General features: G+C 41.8%; 1 protein-coding gene and 1 long non-coding RNA gene across 3 annotated transcripts in view; one reads left to right on the plus strand and one right to left on the minus strand.

Moving 5' to 3' along the window:
* The window catches only part of LOC127648372 (BAH and coiled-coil domain-containing protein 1-like), a 170657-nt gene that overhangs the window by 13428 nt on the left and 132603 nt on the right, over window positions 1–24626 (plus strand). The gene's annotated exons all lie outside the window — the stretch shown is intronic.
* Window positions 11394–13992, minus strand: LOC127648380 (uncharacterized). Of its 2 annotated transcripts, XR_007971165.1 has the most exons (4): window positions 13962–13992; window positions 13650–13830; window positions 13219–13334; window positions 11394–12185 (listed from the first exon to the last, which is right to left on the minus strand). It is a non-coding gene; the product is annotated as an uncharacterized LOC127648380 (long non-coding RNA). The 2 variants fall into 2 exon arrangements; XR_007971164.1 differs by having other exon boundaries at window positions 13650–13987.

Genomic DNA, 24626 nt, shown 5'->3' on the forward strand with positions numbered 1-24626 from the left:
TGGCAACCACCTCAACACTTATGGATTGTGCTTGAGGTGGAGTGTTTTCCACGGGAAATCACTGTGTTCTCCACTCACATGTTCTTTAGGAAAATAGTTATATTTCTGCTGCAAATTTTAAACAGTGGTTTCACCTGTGACCCTGAGCATCTAGGATCTGTTTGAAAAGCACATCGGTTAGTAAAAAGAGGGTAAGTGGTTGGTGCGAGGGATTAGACTTTTATAAAATCTAATTAATATTAAAGAGACAGCTGCGGTCCAGGAGTTAATCCTGTGCAATGGGGCCGGAGTACTGATGATTCCTCTCTGGAGACTGCTGGGAGATCCAGACTTTATTTATGGTCGTGACGGTGAAGTATGGTGGGAACAGACCCACGCTTGGCCTGCCTGGATGGATCAGCATTCCTCCCGCTTCACTGTGACATGTGTTTTCATTAAACGGCTATGCGTCCAGGCACTGAGCCCACTTCACGCAACAAGAGCCAGGTGTCAACACCATACATCCCTCTGGGGCCAATTCACTAAACACTTGTGGCATTTTTGTGTGCTGTATTTTAGTGTGAAAATGGCATCTTATTTACTAACCACCTGCAATTGAGTTTAAACTGGTGCTTCTGTGCTGGTATAGAGCTGTGCCAGAAGTTTTCAAATTAAGTAGTTATTATTGTTGACAGCGCAAACACCTGTATTTTCTGTGTAAATTAGTCTTATTATAGAATGCGCCTTATTCACAAAAGTCAGAATGCCAAAATTGGTAAATGTGAATCTGAAACTGTGTTAAATAAATGTATTGACATTGAACATTGAATTAATCTCTTTGATTATAAATTAAATCGAATAAGTCCATGAATTCAATGTTCATGCATTAAATTAGAATTCATAAACATTTGCACATCTCTAAATTTGTTCCTCCGTCAAATGTTTTACCTTTTAAGTGCTGTCAATGTTGTACATATCAGTGTTTATGCAAATTAAATGTGCATGTGCTATAACCACAATGAGGTTTTTGAACGAATGAACAATTTCTAAACTTAAACAGGAAAATTTACACTAAATACAATTGCAAAAATTGTAATACACCTTAATTTATAACTACATGATTTGCTACAACGAGGTAGGAATAAAAGATCAGTAAGGGATTTCTGCACAGGGTCATACAAAAATAATTTTTGGGAAAATTTGAATAAAAATGACTGAATGGCTGAACAAACTGACTCAATAGTCAGTGGTGGCGTAGTGGCTAAAGCACAGAGCTGTTAATCAGAAGGTTGCAGGTTCTAACCCCATGGCCACCACCATTGTGTCCTTGAGCAAGGCACTTAACTCCAGGTTGTTCCAGGGGGATTGTCCCTGTAATAGTTGCACTGTAAGTCGCTTTAGATAAAAGCGTCTGCCAAATGCATAAATGTAAATGCAATAGAATTAATAGGACTTTCCAACTGTAAATATAAGAGAAATAGGACAGTGTTCGTTCATTTTTTGGCTTCTCCACCCAAGTATCTTTGTCTCACTGGCTCAACTAATAGGTAAATTATTTGGTGTTGATGGAGGGATAAAGGTGTGTTTTTGGGCAAGGTGGGAGCTAAGTGTATGATGACTGTATAATGATGACTCTGTTGTGTTTTCTGGGGGTGCAGCTGATGGCTGTGGATTGTGTATGTGTGGGGATGAGGGGCGAGTTAGGATTTGCGAATGTGTGGGGGTGTAGGAAAGGATCTGATTAATGGCTGGGAATGCTTTGAAGTGATTCTCAAGTGCAGCAACACACTGGTTTATGGTGCTAGTGTGTTTCACTTCCTCAATCTTTATTAGCGCACATTTTTTCAGCGAGATCTCTTTCCACTACAGGCGTCATTACTGTACGCTAATAATGACACTTCTATTTTTTTTTTACACTTTCCTGGCATTTTTCTTTGTCATGCTCCATAAAGCAGCCAATTGTTTCACATTATTTTGTTGCCCTCAAAACATGAAAAGAGAAAAATGTGTGTTGCCCTGTACATGCATAGATGACACTTTGTGCCGTTAATTGTTTTTTAAAGCATTAAAGGCACAAACTACATATTTTTGTAAGAACTAGGGATGAGTTGAGGTCGAATACCTTATTCGGAAAGGCACGAATAATGACTTCAAAACGAATAACGGATTCATTGAAATTATATAAAAAATATTTGTATGACATCCAAAAGGCACAAGGATAACGTGACATTTTAAATAAACATATCCAAAATTACAATGAATTTATGAATCTGTGCAGCCAATATTTCTAAAGTGTAAACCTTATGATTAGATCGGATGGGCATGCTATCGACTCTGTTTGCTGTCTCTGTTAATTGTGCACGTCCAGAGCTTGTCAAGTGTAACATTAACTAAGATACGACATAATTTCCACTTCTTGAAATGTCTGTGTTAATGTATCACCTGATTCACACATGATTCCCATTTATTCATTTATAGCCTAAAGCTGAATTCCTGACCTGAAGTGATTTCACATCTGAGCTCATCTATCTGTCTCTTAAAGTTCATCACATTTATATCCACATCAACAATTAAGAAAATTATCAAGTGAAGACTTTTCTCTGAAAAAAAGTTAAAGTGCTCCATAAAGTTTTAAATGCTGCACAGAGTATTCAAGTCAAGTCAAGTGGTTTTTATTGTCGTTTCAACCATATACAGTTAGTACAGTACACAGCAAAACGAGACAACGTTCCTCCAGGACCATGGTGCTACATAAAAACAACAAAGGACCAACACAGGACCACATGAGACTACACAACGAAATAAAATACCTATATAAAATACCTATGTATACCTATATAAAGTGCACGTGCAAACATGTGCAAAAAGTACGGGACAGTACAACAAATTTCTGACAATGAACAGGACAATAGACAAAGTGCAGCGCCGACCAGTACACAGTAGTGCAAAAAGATTACAGTTTCTAAAAAAAAAAAAACGTAAACTTAACATACTACGAGATAGTGTTCTATGCACATAGCAGTTATTGGGGTAGCAGACAGTTATAAAGTGACAGTAATTAAAGTGCAACTCAGGACACGTGTGTGTGTGTCAAACCAGTCTCTGAGTATTGAGGAGTCTGATGGCTTGGGGGAAGAAGCTGTTACACAGTCTGGCCGTGAGGGCCTTGTGCTCTCCTAAAGTCAACAACCATCTCTTTTGTTTTGTCCACATTCAGAAACAGATTGTTGGCTCTACACCAGTCCGTCAGCCACTGCACCGCCTCTCTGTATGCTGACTCGTCGTTCTTGCTGATGAGACCCACCACGGTCGTGTCATTGGCGAACTTGACGATGTGGTTCGAGCTGTGCATTGCTGCACAGTCATGAGTCAGCAGAGTGAACAGCAGTGGACTGAGCACACAGCCCTGGGGGGCCCCAGTGCTCAGTGTGGTGGTGGTGGAGATGCTGTTCCCGATCCGGACTGACTGAAGTCTCCCAGTCAGGAAGTCCAGGATCCAGTTGCAGAGGGAGGTGTCCAGGCCCAGCAGGTTCAGCTTTCCAATCAGGTGCTGGGGAATGATTGTGTTGAATGCTGAGCTGAAATCTATGAACAGCATTCGAACGTATGAGTCCTTATTGTCTAGGTGGGTGAGGGCCAGATGGAGGGTTGTGGCGATGGCATCGTCCGTTGAATGGTTTGAACGATACGCAAACTGCAGTGGGTCTAGTGAGGGGGGACAGCTGGCTCTTTATGTGCCTCATGACGAGCCTCTCGAAGCACTTCATGATGATGGGTGTAAGTGCGACGAGACGGTAGTCATTGAGGCAGGACACTGAAGACTTCTTTGGCATGGGGATGATGGTGGTGGCCTTGAAGCACGTTGGAACGACGGCGCTGCTCAGAGAGGTGTTGAAGATGTCGGTAAGAACATCTGCTAGCTGGTCTGCACATCCTCTGAGCACTCTGCCAGGAATGTTGTCTGGTCCAGCAGCCTTCCGTGGGTTGACTCTACGTAGAGTTTTCCTCACATCTGCCTTGGTAAGACAGAGCACCTGGTCGTTGGGAGGAGGGGTGGTCTTCCTCGCCATCATGTCGTTCTGCACTTCAAACCGAGCATAGAAGTCGTTCAGCGCATCTGGAAGGGAGGCATCTTTGTCACAGGCAACTGATGTTGTCCTGTAGTTGGTGATGGCCTGGATGCCCTGCCACATGCGCCGCGTGTCACCGCTGTCCTGGAAATGACTGTGGATTCTCTGGGCGTGTGCGCGCTTTGCCTCTCTGATTGCCCGTGACAGATTGGCCCTAGGTGTTCTTAGGGCTGCCTTATCGCCTGCTCTGAAGGTGGAGTCTCGGGACCTCAGCAGCGTGCGCACCTCTGCAGTCATCCACGGCTTCTGGTTGGAGCGTGTGGTGATGGTCTTGGAGAAAGTGACATCATCAATGCACTTGCTGATGTAGCTGGTCACTGATGCTGTGTATTCCTCCAAGTTGGTAGAATCGCCATATGTTGCAGCCTCCCTGAACATGTGCCAGTCAGTACACTCAAAACAGTCCTGAAGAACAGAGATGGCTCCTGCTGGCCAGGTTTTCACCTGCTTCTGGAGCGGTTTTGTGCGTCTGACGAGTGGTCTGTATGCTGGAATTAACATAACAGAGATGTGGTCTGAGTAGCCGAGGTGGGGGCGGGCTCCGCCCGGCAGCGCCTGGGATGTTTGTGTAAACAAGATCAAGCCGTTCAGCCCTCTCGTTGCAAAGTCCACATACTGATGGAATTTAGGGAGCACTGTCTTGAGATTCGCATGGTTGAAATCTCCGGCGACAATAAACAGTCCGTCGGGGTGAGCGTTCTGCAGTTTGCTCATAGCCCCATTTAGTTCACAGAGCTTCCTTAGCGTTAGCTGGGGGAATGTAAACTCGGTTATGCAAACAGTGGTGAATTCCGTGGTAGATAAAAAGGTCTGCATCTAACAGTCACAAGCTCCAACAGCGATGAACAGTAACTAGAGACTAGCATAGAGTTCTTACACCATTCCGTGTTGATTTAAACACACAAGCCACCACCGCGAAGTCTTACCGCTGAGAGCTGTATTTCTGTCGGCACTGAAACGAGGCGAGCCCGTCTAGCTGAATGGCGCATCCGAACTCTGTCGCTGAGCCACGCCTCCGTGAAAACAAAGACGCAGCAGTCTCTAAACTCACGCTGCGTAGCCTGCTGGAGTCGGATGTAGTACAGTTTATTGTCCAGGGAGCAAACATTTGAGAGCAGGATAGACGGGAGAGCCGGCCGGCTAGGGTTTGTTTTAGCCTAGCATGGACCCCGCCCTCTTTCCGCTTCGCTTTCGCGACACCGCTACGACGCCCTCTCCCCCGGCCACCGGCATCAGGCGACGGCGAGGACTGGAGGCCTGGTCTCCACAGCAAGCCGAGTATGCGTAGCGCCTCCTGCAGGTCATCATGCAGCTTGGTTTTTGCATGAGTCTTATATTTCAGTAGTGTCTGGCGATGGTAGACATGAACACCGGTTGATCCGATGTCCATGTGTTGCAAAAGTCGGGCTTTTTTAACAAAAATAGCACCATTGTGGATCCGGAGTGGCCGCTGCGTGCTACCGCGCCGCCATCCCTATCATTCAGCTCAAGTGTCGACTCACATGCTCTTCAGGACTCATACCCTGCTCCTTTACATCACAGGTGCAACACTTTATCAGTTGGGCAATGAGCAATTTGATCACACTGGAACAAGCTTATAAAAGTGTTGGGTTATGTATGCAAATGTTAAAATAAGTCATGTTCTATAGTAAAAAAGTGTTTATATCATATAAGATATCATTGTGTGATGAACAGAGTGAAAAGTAAGTGTTTATGAACGTTTTCTTCTTGTGATTTGTGTGAAAGTGAATAAAAGGCTGTGTCTCATTTCGAAGGTTGCGTGCTAGGTAGAATGCATCCTTTGAAGGCTGCAGTATTGCCTCCTTTAAACAAATCGCATTTAAACGAGACGGCCTTCGTAGGACAAACGGAAACAGAATGTAACATAGTTGCTATGACAGCACGCCACTCTTTAACAAGCACGAGCACTTTGAGTGAGAAAGGAACAAAGTCCCTTTAGAAGAGAATGGATGAGGTATATTTTGGAGAGTTATAATGATGTAAAGAGAAAAGAAATAGATTTTACAGGTGTACTGTATACTGTATAAAGTCTAATACTTTATTTTAATTATATATAATACATATTATATACTCTACACCCATCTACTGAGGTACTTCAACTTGGGAATTAACATTCCTTACGTTTGAACATCATATTTACGGGCAAATTGGCATCATTCTTTATAGACATTTCTGTTAAAGCAAAGAATTGTGGGTTGTGAGTGCCCACGTAGGATACACCTTGTGCATCTTACGAATTCCCGTGAAAGAAGGTCACATTCGAGGGCTGCATTCGAAGTGTCCTAATCGATTTTATGAAACGAGACAGCCTCGATGACGTATGCGGCCGACAAATGCGACCTCCGAAGGACACATCCTTCCAAACGAGACACTGCCCAGTCATTGTTGTTATAGCGCCTCTGGTGTTCATTTCACCAGGAAAATGCCACGATACAACATCCACATAAAATGTAGATATAGTAGCATGATTCTATGAGAACAGGTTATACTGGTGTACTTTTTTTATAATCTATGTCGCTGTTTGTTGTAAAATAGTACTGTGTGTGTGTGTGTGTGTGTGTTTGTGTGTTGTCTCTCAGAACTTGTTGCTGTAATTGCAGTAGCAATCTTTGTCCTCGTCCAGCTGTCAGGCATCTGTGTTTTGCTCTCTCTCTTTCTGTCTCAAAGGATGTTAACTAGAAGTCTGTTCATCCTCTAAAATAAACACTTTCCAAACGGAGATACATTTGTCAGATCACACAAGACACAAACTATGAGTCCATCCTTGGCCTGGCAGTATGACAGTACCTGCTGTGCAACGGTAGAAATGTGTCAGCCGTTAGTTAAGACGATTAACTTGTTATTCTGAGGGGTAATCTGAGTTAGAGTTTACTTGTTTAGGGTTGCTTGTATAGGTAGACTGTTAAATTCACACAGGCACAACCAAACACGCTGGAGCCATTTTTATGAGTGGCCCTTCTGTATGTTTCTTCTCATGTGCTCTTCAGCAATCATGACCTCTATTTTCTGTACATATCACAGGAAACCCCCCTCATTTTGCTCATCCCCTACTGAAGGCCCAACCTGGGCAGATGTTAAACAGACTCCAAGTGGAGGATCTGTCATAACTCAAGTGTAAAGCTGAATCTTGTAGATGCAGCTTGTCATTTGAGTCGGTTGTGAGTTGGTTGACCTTAAGTGCATCAGAATACAATAGGTAGAGGAGAGAGTTGCCCATGAAGGAATCTTGCAATACCAGTTTCAACTTTTCATGAGACCGGATTGAAGAGGGCATATTTTAGATCACATTCCTCCGGTGGTGCATGTACCAGCCGTGCTACTACCTTTGAGGTGAATGGGAATGCTAACGGAAAGCTCTCTCTAGGTACAGGCTGATCTCACCACTGTGAGAATCGGAAACAGTAGGTTTACTTTTCTTTAGCTAAAATCTGTCTGTGCTAACCGAAATTTGAAACACTTCCCCATTGGCCAAAGCTCTGCATTTGTTTTTTTAATATTCCAGTTGAAATATCCCCTGAGGGGCACCAAAAGCAAGTTTATAAACTGAAACCCCAACACAAACCCCAAATCTAAACCTAACCATCAGTGGAGTAAAAATGTGTTGTTGCAACCTCCAAATCATGCGTCTTGGTTTCAACACGGGATCTAAACCCAGGTCTCCCATGCTGCTGATGCAACACACTTCCGGTCACTTCACAGGGGAAGCTAAGCTTGATGGAGCTGATGCATTCATGTCTGATAGGAGATGGCACTTGTCGGTGAGTTTGCATAATGTGGCTGATCCAAAAATAACTGAACTCTCAGAAACAACATGCCGACTTCCCGTGTCATCAAGTTTGCAGGTATCAAAGACCTCCTTGCAAGTAACTTTGACTTACATTATAAGCGAAGGAGGTGAAAGCAAAACAGGACGTTTCTTGGTGTACTGGGAATGTGATTTATGTGTAAGAGAAGAACACAGCTCCTTGATCCTCTCTCGACTGTTGAATGAGTCTACAGGGCCAAAGACAATGAGAACAAGACATTTGTAAAGGAAGAGGGCTTTGAAAGTTGAAGGGTGATAAGAAACAGGAGGAGAAGGGAAGTGATTGGGAGGACAGGTTAATAGGAAATAAGCTGGAAGAAAGACAATGGAGCAATGAAAAGCGAAGAAAATCTGTAGAGGAGTGAGCGATGGAGTCATGCGGAAAAAGGATGTATGGTTTGCTCCATGTGTCATATATTAACCATAGAATAGCCTCTAGAGATCCTTACCTATCACAGAAACTGTAGCAGTGTGTGTACACGCTTGGGTGAATCTCATGAAACCTAAGAACATCTCAGAATTATATGTCATCCTATTTCTCAAGAAAAACAAATATGCCTGAAGAACAAAGCCCATGATTTTTCACAACAGATATGATTAGGAAGATTCACTCTCTCAGTTTAGTCTGATCATACTGAGTTAGCTACGCCCGGCAGCCCAAACTTTCTCATTGTCCATGGTTACCTGATTTCTTGCAGGTAATATAGATCTTATAGATCTTATTGGTCGCACAGCTGAAAAAGACCACCCAGTTCTTTACTGCGGGGGGACGTTTGATGTGGCGAGGGTAAATGTGTGGGCCGTGGATATGAAGCCCTCTTAAAACACACTCACACACTTTTACAGCCTCTGAGTGGCGTCAGTGTATGTAGTCAAAGGCTTGTGTGACACACAAATTTACTACACAGCATTTTCCTTGCACACTTTTGGACCCTGTGGTCAGTTTATTGGAAGATAAATAAGTACGCAATCTGGACATTACACTATTAATGTTGATTTTTCAATTAAACCATTTAGGAGAACATTTTAAAAAAATTGTACAAATATTTCAGCTGGACTCAGTTTCATTACTTCAAATCCAGAGAAAAAGGGTTGCTGGTCTGTTCTGACTGGGTCATAGACAATGCTTAATGCAAACGGAAAAATTGAACTAAGCATATAATTATAGGATGACAAAATAAATAGGCTTATCAACTTTTTAAATGGAGGAGGAATCATTTTCAGAAAAACAATCTTTTGTTGTTGACATCAAAGGGCATGCATCCAATCAAACACAATCAAAGTAAAATAGCTGAAATCAACTGATCAATATTATATTATTTTATTCAATATTAACATGTTGTCATGTTATGATTTTAAGGACACGCATCTATTTTGGCACTGTATTGAATCTCCTCTTGATGTCCAATGCTTTCCGGGACATATTATTACTCACCCTTAAATTAAATTATAGACCAACGGATTGAGCAACAGTGGTTGGAACAAACCAGATCTGTTTAAAATTCCCCGTGCTTTTCCAAACTTGGGAGTCATGATGTTAAATCCCATTTGGATGGAAAGAGATGCTGATGGTATTAAACTCTATGACTCAAGTGCAGCTCTGTTCAAACAGATGGCAGCTCTTAACAATGAGAGAGATCTTTTCTTGGAGTCTCAGATGAGATAGCCCACACCACCTACACCGTACCTCAGCCCTGTTTCCTGCTTGGCATCAGCCCTGTGAGAAACATGCCTGATAGAAGTTAACACTGTTCAGTTTCTGTTTACCACAGCTCCTGACTGTTTAGGGTGAGCATAAGGGTCTTTGTGAAAGAATTGTGGCAATAACAATCCTTTTTACCCAAGTATAACACAAGTCACTCTACCCATGTTTATTTGTGTAAATACAGCCTAATGGTGCACAACAGTCAGGTTCCAGAAGTACAAATCTAAAAAGAATAAAAAATTCCATATGCAAATCCATTTTTAACAACTTATCAAACTTTTAAGACAGACCTGCTGTGAGTTGTGAGGTTGTTAAACAGTCTCCATGCTTACCTGTACCCAAGAAAATGGTTTGTTCCAGGGTTATTATGCATTCTCAAAGATAAACAAGAACTCAGATTTCTTATCCCTTATAAGATATTAAGAGAAAGCGGTTTAGCACACCTGGGTTTCTTCCAGAGAACGCTGCTTATGTTGCCATGTCAATGCACATGTGCATGAACAGACCAGGTAACTAACTTCATCGGATGAGCCCAACAACAAATCAACGCAGCGGAAAGAATTAAACATATCTGGGAATGCAGTTGGAAAAGCAAATATGCTATAAACTATACACATTTATGCATACCAATGTAAAAAATCAACTGTCTCTTGCATTTGCATATACAGTATGTGGTCAAGTGGGGAATCCCAGAGTTTTATGTAAGAAGGAAACCCCACTATTGCAGTGCAATTCTGCTGCAGGTCGCGATAGAAAGTTAAGGAAACAAACATAGCAACAATTCAAAAATATCTGGAAAAAAGCTAAGCAACAGAGAATTAAAAAAACATGTTTGTTATTTACTCAAGCACTGCGTGGAAATTACATTGATGCAGGGAAAGCTGCTTACTGACCAAGATGAATGTATACGGGAGTAAAGAGTACGGCACTTATACAGTGCATGTAAACGGGAGTGCCACTTTCTTGCAATAAGTCGCTTTCAGGTGTCCATGTAAATGTAGTCAATGGTATATGCCTCAATAGTACATGCTTTGTGCTATTTCAACTTGCTAAATATCAACTCTATCCATGGTCCTGAAGAGAAAGATCCACCAATTAGAAAGTCACAGCAAACAAAGCGCACCAAAAGAGCTCAGCATGAACCACCCTTTCCCATAACTTAGAGATCTTTCATACACATTTTTCTAATATTGTTACATCTTAAAATTGTAAAATGTGGTTTTCTCTCCACTGTGCCAGTGGGTATCATGATGGGAAAGGGGAGCAGATTGGATTGTAGGAAGTTGGGCCGATGCTGTGATGGGCAACTTTTAAAAAACAACTTTTTATGTGTTTGTGAGTACTGTATGAGAACGTGAAGGAAGAGACAGAACACAATAATGTAAATTGTATGTTGCTGAAACAGACTCTGAATCCTGAAATTGCATCTAGACGATTACAGTTAGACAGAGATATAAAGAAAAACATCCTGTTCTCATGTTTCAATATCTCATATTAAATCTCTCTTGAGCTGCTGTCTTTCATGTACATTTACATTTACATTTATTCATTTGGCAGACGCTTTTATCCAAAGCGACTTACAAAAGAGGAAGAACATCAGCGAATCATCTTAGGGAGACAGTGGTACAAAAAGTGCCATATTACAAAGTTTCACTATCATCATAATAGTATACAAAACAGATTTAAGTGCAACAAGAAATGTAAATATATATATATATATATATATTTTTTTATTTTTATTATTGACCGGTTAAGTGCTTTTGGAAAAGATGTGTTTTTAGCCGTTTTTTGAAGATAGAGAGTGAGTTAGCTTCCCGGATTGAGTTGGGAAGGTCATTCCACCACCGTGGTATGATGAAACTGAAAGTCTGGGAAAGTGTTTTGGTGCCTCTTTGTTTTGGTACGACAAGGCGGCGTTCCTTAGCCGACCGCAGGCTTCTGGTGGGAACGTAGCTCTGCATAAATGTTTTTAGGTATGCTGGAGCAGACCCAGTGACTGTTTTATATGCCAGCATCAGGGCCTTGAATTTAATACGTGCATGAACCGGCAGCCAGTGGAGAGAGACAAAGAGTGGTGTAACATGTGCTCTCTTAGGTTCATTAAAGACCAGACGTGCTGCTGCATTCTGGATCATTTGGAGAGGTCTAATAGCACATGCAGGAAGGCCTGCAATGAGAGCATTACAGTAGTCCAGTCTAGTTATGACAAGGGACTGAACGAGCAGTTGTGTGGCATGTACAGAGAGGAAGGGTCTTATCTTCCTGATATTGTAGAGTGTAAATCTACAAGATCTTGCAGTTTTGAAATGTGGTCTGTGAAATTTAGCTCATCATCAATGGTTACCCCTAGATTTCTGACCGTTTTGGAAGGCGAAACTGTAGTTGGACCCAGCTGCACGGTGATGTTGTGTTCAACAGCAGGGTTGGCTGGAAAGACAAGGAGTTCTGTCTTGGCAGGGTTGAGTTGAAGGTGGTGTTCCTTCATCCAGGCCGAGATGTCTGCCAGACAGGCAGCGATTCGAACGGTCACTGTGGTGTCGTTGGGCTGGAAAGACAAGTAGAGTTAGCGTGTCATCAGCGTAGCAGTGGTAAGAGAAACCATGTGACTGGATGATGGGTCCCAGTGATGTTGTGTATATGGAGAAGAGAAGTGGCCCAAGCACTGATCCCTGAGGTACCCCAGTAAGTAACTGGTGTGGCTTGGATACTTCCCTCTCCATGCTACCTCAAAGGACCTTTCTGAGAGATAAGAGTTGAACCAGTCAAGCACAGTTCCAGTGATACCCAGTTTAGAGAGGGTGGAGAGTAGGATCTGATGGTTGACTGTGTCAAAGGCAGCAGAAAGGTCCAGCAAAATCAGAACGGATGATCTCGATTCAGCTCTCGCCAGTCTCAGCGACTCGATGACAGACAGCAGGGCAGTCTCAGTGGAGTGTCCACTTTTGAAGCCCGACTGATTGTCATCCAGCAGCTTGTTCTGTGAGAGATAGGCGGAGATCTGATTGAAAACTGCCCTTTCAAGTGTTTTTGCCATGAATGGGATGAGAGAGACTGGTCTGTAGTGTTCTATCTGTGTGGGGTTAAGTGCAGGTTTTTTCAGCAGTGGGGTTACTCGAGCCTGCTTAAATGTAGTGGGAAAAGTGCCTGCAAGAAGGGATGTGTTAATTATGTGTGTAAGTGCCGGTAGGATGGACGGAGAGATGGCCTGGAAAAGGTGTGATGGAATGGGGTCAAGGGAACAGGTTGTGGGGTGGTTGGAGAGGAGGAGTTTAGAGACCTCAGTGTCAGTTAAAGGAGAGAACATAGTGAAAGAAGGGTTGCATACAGGAGCCAGGTGTTTGACAGGGTGTGGTGCTGTGAATGTATTGCTGATGGCTGTAACCTTATCAGTAAAAAATGTGGCGAATATATCTGCTGTCAGTGATGTGTCAGGTGGTGGAGGGGAGGGCAGAGAAGTGTGTTAAATGTTCTAAACAAGCTACGAGTGTCTGTGGTGCTGTTGATTTTGGTCTGGTAATATGAAGTTTTTGCAGTTTTAACGTTATTTGAAAAAGTTGCGAGCAGAAGCTGATATTTACCTAGATCAGCTGGATCTTTAGATTTCAGCCATCTCCTCTCAGCTGCCCTGAGAACAGTCCGATGTTCACGAAGGATGTCAGACAGCCAGGGGCTGGGTGGTGTAGTCCGTGCTGGTCTAGAGGAGAGAGGACAGATGTTGTCTAGACAGGTTGTTAAAGTAGAGCTAAGTGTGTCTGTGGCAGTGTTCACATCAAGCATGGAAAATACATTTATTGTGGGAAGAGAGGCAGAGACATCAGTGGAAAGGCGAGAGGGTGAGAGGGAGCGGAGGTTACGGCGAAAGGAAACCAAAGGTGGGGTCGGTTTTACAATGGATGGGAGAATCATGTTGAATTGAACAAAGTAGTGATCAGAAACATGTAAAGGTGTAACAAGAATATTAGAGGTGGTACAGTTACGTGTAAAAATGAGGTCCAGCTGGTTGCCCGACCTGTGAGTTGCTGTGGTGTGTAGTCTTTCCAAGTCAAATGAGGCCAGAAGAGTATTCAGTTCAATGGCCTGGGGTTTGTCCTGGTGTATGTTGAAATCACCAAGAACCACAAGTGGCCTGCCATCCTCTGGCAAGGAGGACAGCAGGACATCCAATTCCTCAAGAAAGCTTGTCAGCTGACCTGGGGGCGATAGATGACAACAACATGTATTTTTGTGGGTTGCATTGTAGTAATGGCATGGAATTCAAAAGATGTATTGTTACATAGTGAAGCATGTGGTGAAAAAGTCCAGTTATTATGAATGAGCAAACCTGTTCCCCCACCCCTACCAGTATGTCGAGGGTGTGGGAGAAGGAGAAGTTGTTAGAGAGAGCAGCAGGTGTTGCTGTATCCTCAGGACGTATCCATGTCTCTGTCAGTGCCAGGATGCTGAGGGTGGACTGCGTGGCGAAAGCCGGAATGAAGGCAGCTTTGTTCACAGCAGACTGGCAGTTCCAGAGTCCCACTGAGAACGAGAGTGGAGCAGGTGTTGAAGTGCAAAGCGGCCGTAGGTTGTGTGGGTTGCGTTTTGTCTTGCATCTGTATCTTGTGAACGGTCTACAACAGATAACAGGGATGTGCTTGAAGGCATGTGTTATTAGTGAACTAGACATGTTAGTATGTATGTATAAGTAAAATAATAAAAGAGATAGAATAGAAAAATACTTAAGTGCTTTGGTGAGTGGAGCCTTGTCGGTGTCCTTGCTCGGTGGACTCGCACAGGTAGACTCGCTGGTCTTTACCCAAGTAGGTCTTCACACAAGGAGGGCTTCACACGAGGGCCACCACTTCCGCTGCCGCTTCCGCGTCAGCATTAAGTCCAATAAATAACAACTTTTACGAGCTGTTCAGTGGAAAAAAAGCAGCCACGCCTTAAAAGAAATGTATCACGTAGTACAACAACATGAATGGAAAACCAGAGTAGCCTAACGATGTGTCCCCTGATTCGATAAAGTGGCACGTGATACATTTATTTTTATGTTTGTTGGAGATTTTGTTCAAATCTGTGTCTAATTTTGTTGTGTTGCATTGGGCTTCGTCCCCAGCAAATTCGAATTGGTCCAAAATTTGTCTCCACATGCATTCATAATAATGTTTGATTATGCTAGTGGCACGGAAAGTACACATTTAGACACACTTCACCTTTAAACATGAAATATGTTTTGCTTGGCTGTACATTTTTTTGGACGCTGGAAGTTTTAAGACATGTACGTGCAGTGTAGACAGTTTTGTTGATTTATAACGAGAATGTTCAAGTTTTGTCATGCTGTGTTGTTCGCTCTCAGTGTAGACGGGCTGTTAGCTGGTGATGAACAGTGGAATTTAATAAAGTAAGAGTGGGAAGAAAGAGCAACATGAGGTGTTTGGAGAGAAAACAGTGTGTCGCGGGAGTGTGCTCCTCTGCAAGCCAAATGGCAGGAGTTTGGCGTGAAGTGCGGCTCCTGTGAGGTGATGTAAGTAGTGAAGCTTTCAGGAAGCTTGGAGAACTGAGAACTGGGTTTTGTCAGCTGGTTCTGAATGTGTTTTTGCTGCTGTGGCTCTGCGTTAAGGCGGTCGCACACCGAACGAGAAACGCCACATGTGTCGCGGCTAGGACATGGCACAGGAATCAAACACAGGTCATGGCAATGCGGTTCAGGTTGCAGACCGTACACACAAAAGTTACCATGGTTTTTTCCCTTGTTCAAGAATGAAGAATGCTAAAGTAAATAATCTCTGTCATTTGATAATGATTTGGGTTGAATTTAATGGAAAAGATGAGAGTTGTGCTCTGTGGCACGGCAGATATTTGAGCAGCCTCCGGAGTCGTAGCTGGGTGCTGCGGTGCGGCTGACAGACGCCAAGTGACGGCGGTGTGTGTACCTTTATTGAAAACATTTGTTTCGAATTTTAGAACACACCATGTCGTCCACCAGACGCGTCCGTTGTGCGACCCACTTTAGACTTGACTTCAAGGAACAGTTCTCCAAAAATTAATCTTCATGTTGCTCAAAACATTTTTTTCTTCTTCTGAGGGACATAAAAGGAGTTATTTAGCAGAATGTACAGGCATTCCATACAATGAAAGTGGTTATGAAAACGTCTCTGACAAGCCCCAAAAAAAGGACAAAAACTCATGAGCCAAGTCATATGATAGCTTTGTGTGGAGAACAGAATGAAGTTTAAGACATTAGTCGCTGAAAAATATTCCACTCAAATCTCATTCATGGAAGCACATCAAGATGTGCCAGGTTTGATGTCAATGAAACAAATGTCATCCAATCTAGGCCTAGTTTTGAGCAAATCTCGTTCATTTGTGGGTGATGCTCACAAAACGTATAAAAACAAAAAAAAAGCCCAGGTCCTATTTTACTCCAAAATCAAAAGAAACAAATATTAAATTTAGCATATAGAAAATTTATAATTTTTTTAGGGCCATTAAAGATTATTACATTGTGATATTATTTTGTACGCACATGTAACTCCCCGATTTTCATTACCGCAATGCAAAAAAATTAAATAAGATTGATATTCTTAATATGTAATTACCATGTCCATATTAATGTAATGAATAAACAAATGCTATATTATTTAAATTATAAATTATAATTGTTTTATCATTAATTAATTATTTAAATATTAATTCCAATTATCTATTGTAAACAATATTTATTTATCAGAGTACTCCCTTGGTACTGCCTTTTATTTTCGCTGACTTAATTGTAAAAATAATTGTACAACAGCATCGCTTTACTGCAATGAAGTAAAATAATATTATGATAATTCGAATTGTGGGCTAAAATATGCTTAAGTGTCCTGAAAATAGTGTTACAATGCAAACAATTTTAATGGTCCTCAATGTAGGCTTCATTTAAAATTTGTTTTAAAAATCTTTATTTTGTATATATTTACAAATGCATATTAAATAGGGCATTTTCTTGTATAGTCTTGTGAAAATCACCCATGCCTGCGTGTTGAAATCACAAATCTTTTGGTTAAACGATCACAAAGGATTAACTTCCTTCTCTATTCTATTGATATTTTGATGAATTTCCAAATTGACCTTAGTCGCCATGGTAACAAGCAATGACTCAGCAGTCTGCACCCCCACCCTGTCCCCCACTTCTATTTAGCTGTTTGCACACACAGTCTCTCTCTCTCTCTCTCTCTCTCTCTCTCTCTCTCTCTCTCTCTCTCTGTATACCTTTCTCTTGCTCTCTCTTTCAACACACAAGCATAGCACCCAGTTTAGACCTGTGTTGACTGGGTTTCTTGGTGAAAGCATTCATTGTCTGTGAGCCGCTGGACTTCCTGCTCACTCCGGCCTTGTTATTTACTGTGCCCATAAAACGTGTCTTCTTCTGGGCTTGACGTTTAAACAGCCATCCGTCAGCCGTCTGTTTGCCTGGTATGTCCTGGCTGCTAGAAGAGGAGGTCTGAGGTTTGAGCCCCTTACAATGAGTAAACTGTGTGCAGACAAACCGCTAGAGATGATTGATTGTTGTAAATTTGAAGCCCTGTGCCGTCCGGGGCCGAGGTTTACGCAGCAGGTATGAACACAGTACGTGTTCCTTCAGTCCCTCTATCAGGCCGATAGATGATTTTTATTTCATCTTTCTCTTTCAATTTCACACAAATTGTCACACATTCTTTCACATTCGGTTTGTATGAGTTCAACTGTGGGCTATTTCTCGTCTGCTCAGCTGTCTGTGAACAAATCATCCCTCATTTTTAAAGGAATAGTTCATACCAATATGAAAATTCTGTCATCATTTACTCACCCTAATGTTGCTTCAAGCCCATTTAACTTTCTTCCGTGAAAATCTTTCAAACTCCTTGATAAACAAAACAAAATAAAACTAGGTGCTTCTGCGTTTGACAACCTGCTGTGACATATCTTGTAGGACTGGGAATCAGCAGGGACACGGTAATATGATGTGGATTGCTATACAATAACATTTAGACTTTTTAAGTGTACTGCGATTCAGAATTGATACATTTTTCATTCATTATTCATTTTCATTGGACTTTGATGGACATGGCAAAACAAGTGCTGAACCTTGTGCTTTACTTCATTGTAGAGCCATAGAAGTTGCACGTTAATGGCAGAAAATGATGTGTGGGGATAACTTACTTTGGTTTCAGCATGTTTATCATTACATAGAATCTTCACAGTCTAGCTGTATGAAGGATCTCATAAAACATCCTTTAAATGAATCAACTTATTGAAATTCTTAGCTCATTTTGAGTTTGCATTTTGGTTGAATGTTTTGTCTTCTCACACACTTACTCTAAATGGTGCTCAATCTCTTTTTCCCAACACTTTAATATGAAAACACTTTGAAACTAAAAATGATGATTCTTGGCATTAGAATGCCAATACCGTATCATGAGTTAAAATACTGCTATACTTTGAAATAATAGAGTTTTCCAAACCTCAAGCATCTTGAGGTGCCAAGTATGAATATACACAAGCTTTTATACATTTCTTAAGTAGATGCACTTGCAGTTTGAAGGGTTTATAGTCCAGAGCCCACAATGACAGTTGTTTACTCACTGAGGTTTAGTTTGATTTATACCCATCATGTTGGCTCAATTAAAGTAAACAATTAGTGTAAAAAATTCTAGTTAGTTTTGGTAGAAAGTATGTGTCAGTCTGATTTACACTAGACAAGATATCTTGGACAAAATAATGCTCGTCACCCCACATACTTTGATTTGAATTTTAGTGGCTAACCACCAAGTCACTGAATAAACACTGGCTGCCACCTTAGGCACACACACACCCTTTTTATATCCACTTCCTATGTCCTTATCTGTTCGCCTGCCTTTTCCACTTTTCAGTCGCTGTCGTCTAAGGACACACTCTTTCGTTTCTCTATTTCTCTGTCTTTCACCACTACCCACGGCCCGACCACATCCACCGAACTCACTTGACAAGAACGCTAATGTGTGGTATGTCGAATATACATGTGGAAATTATATTTTGTCCTCTTCCCACATGAGCTCTGGATTTGCTTCAGTTTGACTCACTCCGGTACTGGTCAGACCGACCCACAGACCGCTGTCTGACTGACCCTTTCCAATTTACACACGCACCCACTCATCCACCTCGGCCCCTGAGGGTCCCGCCCGCCACTTCCTGGTCTCCGTGTCCTTCCAGCATTGTGAAACAGGAACGCCATCCCAGTTGTCTACAAACCAATAGGAATGTTTGGCTACTAGTTCTTCTAATGTTTTCAAGATGACTTTGAATCTTATAAGGAAATCCCCCCACTTCAGTAGCCACTTGAAATTCCTGCTCCTTTTTTACAGTGAGGAAGCATTTTCTGAGTCACAGGGCGAGAGCCAGCCATGAGTTTCAGTCTGTCTGAGGCTTGGGAGCTTGAAAAATCGCTTGTGTTGCCATCCTTTACTATGCCGGGATTGTAAGACTAACTCTGCATCTAACATCTGTTTTATATAAAAGATAAAGTACGTAGCACTAAAGCAACCTTTACAGGATGTTTTTACTAGGTAAGTCAAAGTGAGACCGTTTCCTCACAGTTTAAAGACTTTAACGCTTCTATACCGATAGCCTGCTGTTCAGTGTTTGGTTTGCATGGAATGCAATGCGTACAGAAACAGGACAGCTGTTACTTTTTGACCACTAGTTCTTACTGAGAGCTTCCCAGCTTAATCATGTTATTGTTGATGAAGCCATTTAGACACAATTTCCTTAGAAAACAGACACTACAATTCTTTTGTTAGTTATTTTATGGGTGTAAGTTTGTTTGTGTGAAGGAAAAGGGGAAAATAGCTTATTTGTTTAACCGTTACATTAAGACTACTATAAAACACAACTGTCTTGTTCCAGAAGCAAAAATCCCATTCATTTTCACCATAGGCAAATTTACAACTTTCATATGCAAATTATCTTTGCGGCAAACTTGCGGGAAACTGTCCATTGTTGCAAAGGTTTGCTGCAGGTTCACCACTGCCAGTGAAGAGCTGCAAGCCTCTGGCAAATTTGTGGCAGGTTTGCAGCTAGTTTGCCAGAACTCTAGATTTTTGGTAATGGACAAGCTTGACCGAGAGGTGCTAAATTTCTTTTTTTCTGAATACAAAATGTTTGTGAAAAATCTTACTAAAATATCAGTTCTTGGTGTTAGAATATCAATAAAATATTGTGTTATGATATTGCAATACCTTATAAAATTTAAATTTCCTTCTACCCATAGTCCTAAGCTGTATGGTCTTGTGTTAAACACATCTAGACTAGAGTGATGATTCAAATTTGAAAAGTGTCTGTCTGCCTTCTCTGTCAACAGTGATGTGGTACGATTCCATGGTTCATATGAGCAATCCCGCCAGCGAGTCCAAACTGATGATGTAATGTCTAAGTGTTACTTACTAACTTTAACACTGCCCTATGATCAGTTAGTACACTCACTGTAAGTTCCTCCAGTAGAACTCTTGACATGTGATCAGTTTGAAAGGGTGCATGTTACCAACACTCCAGACCGGCGCTGCCCACAGTGCATCTGGTTTGGATGAGGCCATTCTTTTCTCACGCATCGCTCCTGTTCCTGCCATCCCCATGACAACAGCATCCATCAGATGCTTCCCACTGAGCTGATGGGGAGTTAAATGAATCTTGTTGCGTTCGCTGATGAGAGGCATGTGCTATGGCTGTGCAAGACATCCAATGTGTACACAATAGGCGATTTTCCACCATCAGGTCGAATGGTTCTCGATGCAGAAGTGTGCCATTCCAATACGTGCTCATAAGAAATGGTTGTTTTTCATTTGTCACTTTGCTGCAAAATTAGTATTAGAATGGATTGGGCAAGTGACCAATCATGTGTTGCCACATCACTGTCACCATCACGTTCACCAGCACGGTGGAGTATGGTTAGTTAACCATGCTGAGAACAGTTTATTATCAGACCATAAGGAACCATACTTAAAGGGGTCATGACATGGGTTTTTTTATTGTATTATTATGTTCCCTTAGGTGCAATTATAGTATTAATATATTTTTTTTTAAGAAAAACTTTTAAAATCTAGTGATTTATGACCTTTTCCCACCCTGTTTCTCATCCTCTGATTCAAACAGTCTGTTTTGGGGGCGTTTTCCATTTAAGACTTCAGTGTTAACGCCCACTGTTATGATTGGCTAACGTCAGTGCCTATGTATCAATTATTGACGCCCCCAGCCAGAACAATATGCAAGTAAACTAAGTAAAAACACTGTGATTATTCATAATGAATGAAATTGCGCTTTAAAAAGTAGTTTAAAGTTTAAAATAGATTACTTACAGTTTGCGTCGTCGTTGTTCCCAGAATAGTCGGCACGGACTTATCTTTGAGCAACAGTTTTCTGGCAAAGCCAGCATCATATTGAGATTTGTTCTCAAAACAGTCATCCTTAAAATGTACAGAACAAACGCTTAAGTTAACACTGCCGTGACTGAGGCGTCCGCAAAAATAAACTGCATCCATTTTTCCCTGACGTCTGGATCTTTCGGCAGCTTATTCAGAGGTTTTGTTTGACCACAGCCAGGAACAGCACATCTGTGTGGCATCGTAATTTTCCTGTGCACAAGTAGTCTCTGTCAGAGCTCGCTGTCCATCGACTGAACACTTGTGAGGCGCACGGCGATACTGAAATGAGCGTAGTTGTCTTGCGCTTAAAGCGTATTTATCTTGTGCTGGAGGCGGTCATATGCAAACGCTGGTACGTCACTTCTAACCGTCACGTCACTTCTAACCATGAATCCAGAACGAGCTGTATTTTGAGCTTGATTAAATAAATGATTCGTTTAGAATGGGGAGGACGTCTTAAAATATTAAACTTGCAGGACGTTTTAATGATACAAAGACCTCTTATATACCAAAAGATCAAGGCAAATTTGGTTTCTCATGTCATGACCCCTTTAAGTAGAAATGCTACTGAAAACATTACACATCATCGCTCAGAACTGTTTGGACCAGTGGTGGCTAACTGACTCTAAATCACGAAATGTAACGTGTGACCAGTGTGGTCTGATTCCCAAATTCCTCTGTGGTTATTTTCGGTGAATCAAAAACACATAAGAGCTGTACCACTTAGTTTAGAATTAGACTCAATTACTGAACCGAACTTATTACTGAATTAATTAATTTTGTCATGTCCAACTTGAACTCTGACAGTTGCATCGCTACTGAATATAAATCATGAAATATACAGCGTGAGCAATGTGGTCTGATTCCTGAGTGAATGACTATTAAGAGCAGGTTATTTTCGGTAAATCAAAAACACCTCTGAATTAGTCGGAGCGATGACTGAATCTCACTTTAAAATTTAGAATAAGTCTCACTTACTAAACAGCAATTAATTAATTTCATCATGTCCTAGTTGAACCAAGAATTGTTATTGAGTTATGCAGGAATGTACTGGCTGTATGGAATATCAATGTTGGCACCCCCTTGAAGTTTCACCGTCCATTTGTCGCATACCCGTTTTAGTCCCACTGAAATTTTGTTGAAAATAAAACACCACTTTGGCTTTTGAGACTTAAACCTGTGTAAGTTACTGATTGGTTGCTTTTTAAACTATATGTAGTTCTAATATGTCCTCCTCGAAAGTACTCAAATAATAATTATGAATCAGAATCAGAAAAATCAATAAAATGTTTTGATATATTTAAACAGGATGCTGCAGTACTCAGGTGTGGTTGTATATGTAAATCTCATTGATATATGCGTTTGTGTGTTGATTTAGGCAACACAAACTGTCAGGGATCGGTGCCGATTAGGATGTGCATGACCCGATTTTCCTAACCATGTGGGGAGGCGCCTGACTGGCATGGTTTAAGAGTCAGGTCAGAGAAAATGGCACATTACGAGTGCTTGCGAGTGCTGGTGAGACGAGCCACGTCTTCTTTTTAATGGCCTGCTAAATAAACAGTGGCAAGGACTTGGTCTGTGTTCTCACGCCCTGGATCCAAGATCCACTCCAGCGCCCCTTTTGGTTGGCAGCAGCACCTGGCAGTGTGTGTGTGTGTGTGTGTGTGTGTGTGTGTGTGTGTGTGTGTGTGTACACCTCTACTGATCAGCGCTGTTGCTTCTGCTTGAAGAGGATGCCTTTCTCTGTCTCATTCCATAATGAATAATTGCCCGTCAGCAGGCAGTTATTGAAGCATTACTGTTCCTGGTCAATTACTCAGATTTGTCTAGTTAAGTACATGAAAATGCAAGTTGAAAATGTACCAGTATTTATCTATACACACTAAGGTAAACAGGGTCACGGTGACAGCAGAGAAAGGACTTGCTGTGTTTTGTAGTTAATGTCAAACTTCCTCTTGTAATTATGACGAAGAGGCCAAGACTGTAGGATTTATGATGTCAAAGTGAAGATGTGGGGTCAAAAGTTAAAATGTTGATTTGCTATGGCATGTTAAACCATTCAAAGCTGTAAACATTGTTAGCTTGTTTAGGTCATGCTTGTGCAGATCTCGTCATGCCAATATTCTCTCCAAATCAGTGGTTGAGGAACGGTTTTTGCACATTCTCATGGGTTCACAGTGATAAACACAGTGGTATTCTGGAGCGCGTCATACTGCTGCTGTTCTCTGAGCTCGGGTGATCTGATCATATGTGATCAGGTGAGACACATCGCTGTTTATACTGGGGGGGGGTTAGGGGTTAGGGTGTATATGAAAAATATGTGTGCCAGAATGCATTTCGATGAGCTAAGTGACAATATAAATCCAAGATGGTGGTTGAGGTGAAAGAAATACATATTATACATAGTTATATTTCATTTAGTAATTAAAAATATTGATAAAAAATATTTGAGCAATTAAAAATGTATTTTAAAATATTTCTGTGTTCTTTGTATTTTTATGGCTATTCGAGTATCTTAACATTAGCCTAGGAACATGCTACCTCAATATTTTTCAGTGTAATTAAATGTTTGTGTTTTTCTATGTTTATTAGAGCATCAAACTGTTAGTTTGACAACATGCTAACATCAAATTGTACTGAAATCGTCTCGGGTTACATGTGTAACCCTTGTTCCCTGAAAAAAGCGGAACGAGATGTTGCGCTGCTAAGCGCTACGGGGGAACAGCTTTAGCTGTGAGCCGAGCTGAATAATGTGTGGAACACGTCAATGAACATTGACTGGAATTTATAGCCTCGGCTGATTAGATGCACCTGAGGCCAGGCTATAAATGGATACGTCACCAGGTGTTGTCAGATACTTCTTTTTGAAGAGCAGTCCTGGGACGTCCCAGTGCGGCAAAGCAGCGCAACATCTCGTTCCGCTTTTGTCAGGGAACAAGGTTTACACATGTAACCCGAGACGTTCCCTTTACAAAAAGCTTCACTACGATGTTGCGCTGCTAAGCGCTACGGGGAACGCAATACCCACGCCGCCACACTTGGTCCGGACCCCGACCCCTAGCTGTCCGGACCCCTATGGTTGTGCAGTGTACTCACAAAAACGCGAGAGGTCTCAGACATGAGCTTCAGATGTCGACTCAAGGGCATAAGAGCCCGGAGTAGCATAAACATCTAAACCATTCAATTTTGATGAATGTATGCGGAGAGGACCAGCCTGCTGCATCACAAACTTGTTCAGACATGAGCTGAGATGTCGACTCAAGGGCATAAGAGCCCGGAGTAGCAAAGCATCTAACCCATAAAGTTCGATGAATGTGTGCGAAGAGAACCCTATCGCACCACAAACTTGTCAGAAAAACTGATGAATGTGAGCGGAGAGGACCAGCCTGCCGCATCACAAACTTGTTCAGGCATGAGCTGAGATGTCGACTCAAGGGCATAAGAGCCCAGAGTAGCAAAGCATCTAACCCATAAAGTTTGATGAATGTGTGCGAAGAGAACCCTATCGCCACACTAACTTGTCATAAAAACTGATGAATGTGAGCGGAGAGGACCAGCCTGCCGCATCACAAACTTGTTCAGGTATG

This window comes from Xyrauchen texanus, chromosome 8, assembly GCF_025860055.1.
Source record: "Xyrauchen texanus isolate HMW12.3.18 chromosome 8, RBS_HiC_50CHRs, whole genome shotgun sequence".
NCBI classification, from domain to species: Eukaryota; Metazoa; Chordata; class Actinopteri; order Cypriniformes; family Catostomidae; genus Xyrauchen; species Xyrauchen texanus.